A 7210-nucleotide genomic window follows, 5' to 3' on the forward strand; every position below is an offset into this window, starting at 1 on the left:
GGGCCTTGAACATGTCAGTTGCTTTACTGTCTATGCAGGGCCAGAAAACATCCACTAATGTTGACATAAAGACGCACATAGTGAAAGTCAAAAGAGCACTGTCAAAAGGATGCCACCTTTCCAACTACCTGTAAATTATTGCCTTGTTACAGGCATCCCAGTCAACCGAAAGTAGCCTTAATATAAATAGGAAACACTTAAGAGACACAACAGTTCAGCTATAAAAAGGCTGGCCACATAAACAGAATATGAACCGCAATGTGCTAAAAACACAAACAAGAGCAAAAGGTTAAAAAAGAAATAAAGAGTCAGGGTTTGGGCTGATCTCAATCAGATGTGTTTTGGAGGGGTCGAAGGGTCAAGAGAAATTTTTGTCAGACTATTTTATCCAAAGATAAGCTGTGATGCTTCAGCAGCAGTTTAAGTTGTGATACAAAGGCCTAAGGGGCAATTCAAACAGCATATTTTTGCATTTTAAAACGAGATGCAGGACAGTGGAATAAAACAAAAAACACCATCCAACTAGGATGGTTAAAAAAAAAAAGTGGAAAAGAGAAGAAAACGAATCGTCTAAAGACGATTCAAGAATATACATATACATATGAAAATGAAACGTTTTTTTTAACTCTTTTATATGGCAAACTATCCTTTACATACACTTTGAGAATTTCCTTTACACATTCTTTAAAAATAAACTATAGAAACCCATTTTGGCCACGGATCATTTCGACTTTTTATTCTGTTTTATTCTCAGAATTTTTCTCATAATCACATGATACAAGCTCTCAATTCTGACTTTCATTCTCAGAATTGGGAGATACAAATAATTGCGAGAAATAAGGTCAGAATTGTGACAAACTCACAATTCTGACTCTTTTTTTTTTTCTCAGAATTTTGAGTTTATATCTCACAATTAAGAAAAAAAAGTCACAAGTGCGGGATATAAACTAGCAATTCTGAGGAAAAAAGTCATAATTGTGAGATTTAATCCCGCAATTCTGAAGGAAAAAAGTCATACTGTACATTCTCAAACACCACAGTCTTTAGTTAGAACGATTTTTCAAAATAGTCCATGCACATTTTTTTAACTGATTAAACCCATCTGACTTTCAAACCATCTTTTATGTTAAGCCATGAACTCCTGTACCACTGAAATGTCTCTTGCTTTCTAAAACCTTACTCCAGGTGAGGCTCGAACTCACAACCTCGACATCGCTCTGCTGCGTACTGACTTATAAGTACCGCGCGCTGACTGATTGCGCTACTGGAGCTTATTACATTTGGGAAGATTCTCAAACACCACAGTCTTTAGTTAGAACGATCTTTCAAAAGATGACATGGTCTTTATTCTGATTGCAGCCATTTCAATTTCTACTAATCTTTTATGTTAAGCAATCAGCTCTTGTGCTACTGAAGTGTCTCTTGCTTTCGAAAAACTTGCTACAGGTGAAGCTCGAACTCACAACCTCGGCATTGCTCTGCTTCGTACTGTCTTATAAGTACCGCGCGGAGACCGATTGCGTCACTGGAGCTGAAAACAATTGGGAAGATTCTCAAACACCACAGTCTTTATTTAGAACGATCTTTCAAAAGATGCCATGGTCTTTCTTCTGATTGGAGCCATTTAAATTTCTGCTAATCTTTCATGTTAAGCAATGAACTCTTGTCCTGAAATGTCTCTTGCTTTCTAAAACATTACTCCAGCTGAGGCTCGAACTCACAACCTCGACATCGCTCTGCTGCGTACTGCCTTATAAGTACCGTGCGCTGACCGCATGCACCACTGGAGCTGACACAAATTGGGTACATTCTCAAACACCACAGTCTTTAGTTAGAACGATCTTTCAAAATAGTCCATGCACATTTTTTTAACTGATTAAACCCATCTGACTTTCAAACCATCTTTTATGTTACAGTTTTTTTACAATCGTTTTTGCACTAATAACAGAACCGTAATGTCATTTTTCAAAACTCTAGACACATAATTCACAACCAGTGATCAAAATGCACATTTTTCAAACCACTTAACACATTTTTCAAATGCTTGGATACAATACATATAAGCCAAAGATCACTTGTTCATTGAACTTAAATCAACTGTTCAAAATGACACAACTTAACATCAAAGTATTACTATTTCAAAATGCAACTCACACATTACATCTGAGATGAGTGTGCATTCATTTCATTACAAAGATTGAACTATCAGTTGATACATCTGCTTAAAATGATAAGTAACTGTTGCATTACCCTTGAAGCATAGCTTTTATGGAAAATAGTGCATGTTTCAGGATAGATCATTTGACACCAGTTACCACAGAATATGACCCAAGTGGACTACACTACACTCTCAGAAAAAACGGGAACAAAACTATACCTTTTAGGGTACAAGTAGCTGTCACTGGGGTGTTACCAAGGGTACAATTTTTTGGGTACATAATTGTACAATAAGGACCCGTTGTGTACCTTTAAAGGTACCTTTATGTTTTGTTGCCCAGGAACAAAATTGTACCTCTCCAGTATTTTTTTTTTTTTACCGTGTATCTATGGATGTCATATTTCATTCTTTATCAGATATGGTTTCTATGGCCCCATGTACCTCTTTTACAGAACACATTTTCATATTCAACATTACTGAATGCAAGATGTCATTTTTATGTTATTGCTTTTGTGGTTTTAATGAGTTAATGGCTACCCTGGTTAAAAAAAAAAAAAAAAAAAAAAAAAGAATGTATAAAGTACGTTGCTACACAAATTAGCCCTGCTGAAAAACAAACAAACATCCAAAACCAGCCCAGGCTGTTTGGCTGATTTTAGCTGGTCATAGCTGGTCAGCAGGCTGGTTTTAGAGGGGTATTGGCCACTTTTCTGTCTGGTCAGGCTGGGAAACCAGCTAAAACCAGCTAAGACCAGCCAACCAGCCTAGGCTGGTTTTAGCAGGGTTTTTTTTCAGCAGGGTACAGTATACTGTAAACTGTATTCTGTACCCTGCTGAAAAAAAAAAACAGCTAAAACTTTAAATCTAAATTTTTCCTTTAGAAAACCTATGCTGAGATTTATTTTATCAGTAAATTCCACATTACAGTATTTCAATAATACCACTGTGTCTGAACTGTTCTCAGTCTAAAGTAAAAAAAATGAAACCTGAATCACATATTTTGTACAACTATATTTAATGATTGTACTAGCAAAAACACATTGAAACTATGGGTAACTTGTGTATGGGTGATCTAAAGTAATGTTCCTATAATATTTCATTATAAATTCGTTTTTTGAAACAATTCTTCTGCTAATGCAAGGCTTCTTTAAAGATATGAACGCAATATGCAAAGTTTTGAACACTGGACAGCCTGTATTACAAATAATGACTGTTTTGAGTTTTGTATCTAGAGTTCTGAAAAATGACATTAAGGTTCAGTTATTAGTGCAAAAACGATTGTAAAAAACTGTAAGCCATAAACTCCTGTACCACTGAAATGTCTCTTGCTTTCTAAAACTTTACTCCAGGTGAGGCTCGAACTCACAACCTCGACATCGCTCTGCTGCGTACTGACTTCTAAGTACCGCGCGCTGACCAATTGCGTCACTGGAGCTGAAAACAATTGGGTACATTCTCAAACACCACAGTCTTTAGTTAGAACGATCTTTCAAAAGATGCCATGGTCTGTCTTCTGATTGCAGCCATTTGATTTTCTACCCATCTTTTATGTTAAGCAATGAACTCTTGTGCTACTGAAATGTCTCTTGCTTTCGAAAAACTTGCTCGAGGTGAGGATCGAACTCACAACCTCAACATTGCTCTGCTGCATACTGCTTTATAAACACACCGCGCTGACTGATTGCGCTACTGGAACTGATAACAGTAAGGTACATTCTCAAACACCACAGTCTTTAGTTAGAACGATCATTCAAACAATGTCATGGTCTTTCTTCTGATTGCAGCCATTTAAATTTCTGCTAAACTTTTATGTTAAGCAATGAACTCTTGTCCTGAAATGTCTCTTGCTTTCTAAAACCTTGCTCCAGGTGAGGCTCGAACTCACAACCTCAACATTGCTCTGCTGCATACTGACTTATAAACACAGCGGGCTGACCGATTGCGCTACTGGAGCTGATAACAGTAAGGTACATTCTCAAACACCACAGTCTTTAGTGAGAACGATCTTTCAAAATATTTAATAGACTTTCTTCTGATTACAGCCATTTAAATTTCTGCTAATATTTCATGTTAAGCAATGAACTCTTTACCTGAAATGTCTCTTGCTTTCTAAAACCTTGCTCCAGGTGAGGCTCGAACTCACAACCTCGGCATTGCTCTGCTACGTACTGCCATATAAGTACCGAGCGCTGACCGATTGCGCCACTGGAGCTGACACAAATTGGGTACATGTAGTTGTGAGATTTAATCCCGCAATTCTAAGGAAAAAAAATTCACAATTGCAAGATATAAACAGACAATTTTAAGGAAAAAAACTCAGAATTCTGAGATTTCATCTCACAATTCTGAGGAAAAAAAGTCAATTGCAAGACATAAATGTAATTCTGAGAGGAAGAAAAAGTCACAATTGCAAGATATAATCTCGCAATTCTGAGGAAAAAAGTCAATTGCGAGATATAAATGTATGATTCTGAGGAAAAACAGTCAATTGCAAGATATAAACGGTCACTTTTGAGGAAAAAGTCACAATTGTGAGGTATAAATTTGCAATTCTGAGGAAAAAGTCACAATTGTGAGGTTTAATCTCGCAATTCTGAGGAAAAAAGTCACAATTGCGAGATATAAACGGACAATTTTGAGAAAAAAGTCGCAATTGCAAGATATAAATTTGCAATTCTGAGAAAAACGTGTATTTGCTAAACATAAATGCAATTTCGAGGATAAAAGTCACAACTGTGAGACAAACTCAATTCCAAAAAGTCACAATTGCGAGATATAAATTCAATTCTGAGAAAAATTCACAATTGTGAGATATAATCTTGCAATTCGGAGGAAAAAGTTACAACAGCGAGATATAAACACACAATCCTGACAAAAATTATCACAATTGCCAGATATAAATGGATAATTTTGAAAAGAAAAAAAAATCACAACTGTAAAACATGAACACGTAATTCTGAGGGAAAAAAGTCAAGATACAAACTTGATTTCGTATCTTGGGAAAAGTTTCCACTGGAAATGTTTTCATCATGAGATCAGGTTGATTAAATAATGCAAATACTAAAAATGTAGGCCTATATGCTGTAAAAGGGATAGCTGACCCTAAAATGGAAAGTATGTCATCATTTACTCACCCTCATGTTGTTCCAAACCGGTATGACTTTTTTTTTTTTTCTTTTGTTGAATACAACAGAAATCATTTTGAAGAATGTTAATAACCAAACAGTTGTTAGTCCCCATTGACTTCCATAGTATGGGGGTAAAAATTCAGTGGCTACTGTCAACTGTTTTGTCACCCACATTCTTCAAAATATTTTCTTTCATGTTCAACAGAAGAAAGAAACTCATATAGGTGTGGAACAACATGAAGGGGAGTAAATGATTACATTTAGTTTTTTAAGTGAACTATCCACAAAACTCTAGGTATTGCGAAATGCAAGATTGCCCCATTTTATTATCTACTTGTTAGAGGAAATTAGCCTGCTGTGTACAATCAGTAACATGACTCAACTACCTAGTTAACTGTGTGAATGAGCACTAATCGATGGTCAAGCGCTGTGACAGAGTTGGGACCAAGCGTTTGAGTAAGAGTGTCTCATCGTCCATGCAAGGCACACACATGCAGCTGTGCTCCATCAGACAATGCAGCGGCGCTGACAGCGAGCTTTATCACAGAGATCAAATGCAGCTCTCTATTCCTCTCTCTCTCTTTCTCTCCACACCTCCACTGATGCTTTAAGCACCTGATCCTTCTTTATTTCAGCTGCTGTGTGTTAGAAGAAATCACTAATGGACTACATAGAATCACTCAGCACATCTTCGTAAGACACACACACAATTAGACAATGTACAGACATGAAGTCTTCCTTCCTTTTCCATCCATATCAATCAGTTTCTGTGTTCCGAACACTTTGTTCATGCCCTTGTAGTCAGTAAAATTGTATACAATTAATAATTATGACAAAATGTTGACTAAATTAGAATTTAGCCATTTTGGTCAAAATGCAAAAATCTAACAAAAAGCCATGACTCAAAGAAAATCTCCATCATTCTGACAAAAGGCAGCAGTACTGGGTTACAGATATGGTTCATGTGTACCTGTGACCCGCCTGACAACACAAGCCTGGTTAAACACAACCAGTCCCATAACATCCATCAATGCTGGGAGCAAGACAGTGTATAAGTTAATTCAACCAAATACAATACATTTGTATAAAATACACTCAATATCAGTCAGTAAAACCACAGAGCAGCCATATATAATAAAACAATATAAATCTGAGAATCGGGAAGCAGCAAATCGATACTTTAGTGTACTTCGTATTATTCATCAAAACAAACAGTTGACTAATGCCACAATAAACAGAAATATTAAGCATCAATCATCAGATTTACAGTGCTTTCCCATATAAATAATAGTATTTATTGGAAAAATTGTGCTATAAACTTGCAATTCTGAGGAAAAAAGTAAATTGTGTGACATAAACTCGCAATTCTGAGGAAAAAAGGTCACAACTGTAAATGTACAACTCTGAAGAAAAAAGTCAATTGTGAGACATAAACACAAATTTGAGAAAAAGTCACAACTGTGAAATATAAACTTACTATTCTGAAAAAAGGTCACAATTGCGAAATAAAAACACGCAGTTCTGAGGAAAAAAGTCCCAATTGCGAGATATAAACGCGCAATTTTAAGGAAAAAGTTACAATTGCAAGATAAATCCACAATTCTGAGAAAAAGTCACAATTGTGAGATATGACGGGCAATTCTGTGGGAAAAAAAGTCATAATTGTGAGATATAAACATGCAATTTTGAGGAAAAAAGTCAATTGCAAGATAAAAACAAGCAATTTTGAAGAAAAAAGTCACAATTGCAAGATAAACTCAAAATTCTGAGAAAAACTCACAATTTTGAGATATAAACTTACAGTTATGAGAAAGTCTCAATTGCAAGTTAAAAACTCACAATTCTGAGGAAAAAAGTTGCAAGTGCAAGACATTTTTTTGCACAATTGAAGAAGTCAAACTTGCAATGTTAAACTCACAATTCT

At 35.9% G+C, this 7210-nt stretch overlaps 2 non-coding genes across 2 annotated transcripts; both read right to left on the reverse strand.

Moving 5' to 3' along the window:
• Nucleotides 1–1177: 1177 nt before the first annotated feature.
• On the reverse strand, nucleotides 1178–1271 carry trnai-uau (transfer RNA isoleucine (anticodon UAU)). The gene is made up of 2 exons: nucleotides 1234–1271; nucleotides 1178–1213 (listed from the first exon to the last, which is right to left on the reverse strand). It is a non-coding gene; the product is annotated as a tRNA-Ile (tRNA).
• A 3005-nt stretch (nucleotides 1272–4276) lies between these two features.
• trnai-uau (transfer RNA isoleucine (anticodon UAU)) lies at nucleotides 4277–4370 on the reverse strand. The gene is made up of 2 exons: nucleotides 4333–4370; nucleotides 4277–4312 (listed from the first exon to the last, which is right to left on the reverse strand). It is a non-coding gene; the product is annotated as a tRNA-Ile (tRNA).
• Between the last annotated feature and the right edge of the window lie 2840 nt (nucleotides 4371–7210).

This window comes from Garra rufa, chromosome 2 (assembly GCF_049309525.1).
Source record: "Garra rufa chromosome 2, GarRuf1.0, whole genome shotgun sequence".
Classification (NCBI taxonomy): domain Eukaryota; kingdom Metazoa; phylum Chordata; class Actinopteri; order Cypriniformes; family Cyprinidae; genus Garra; species Garra rufa.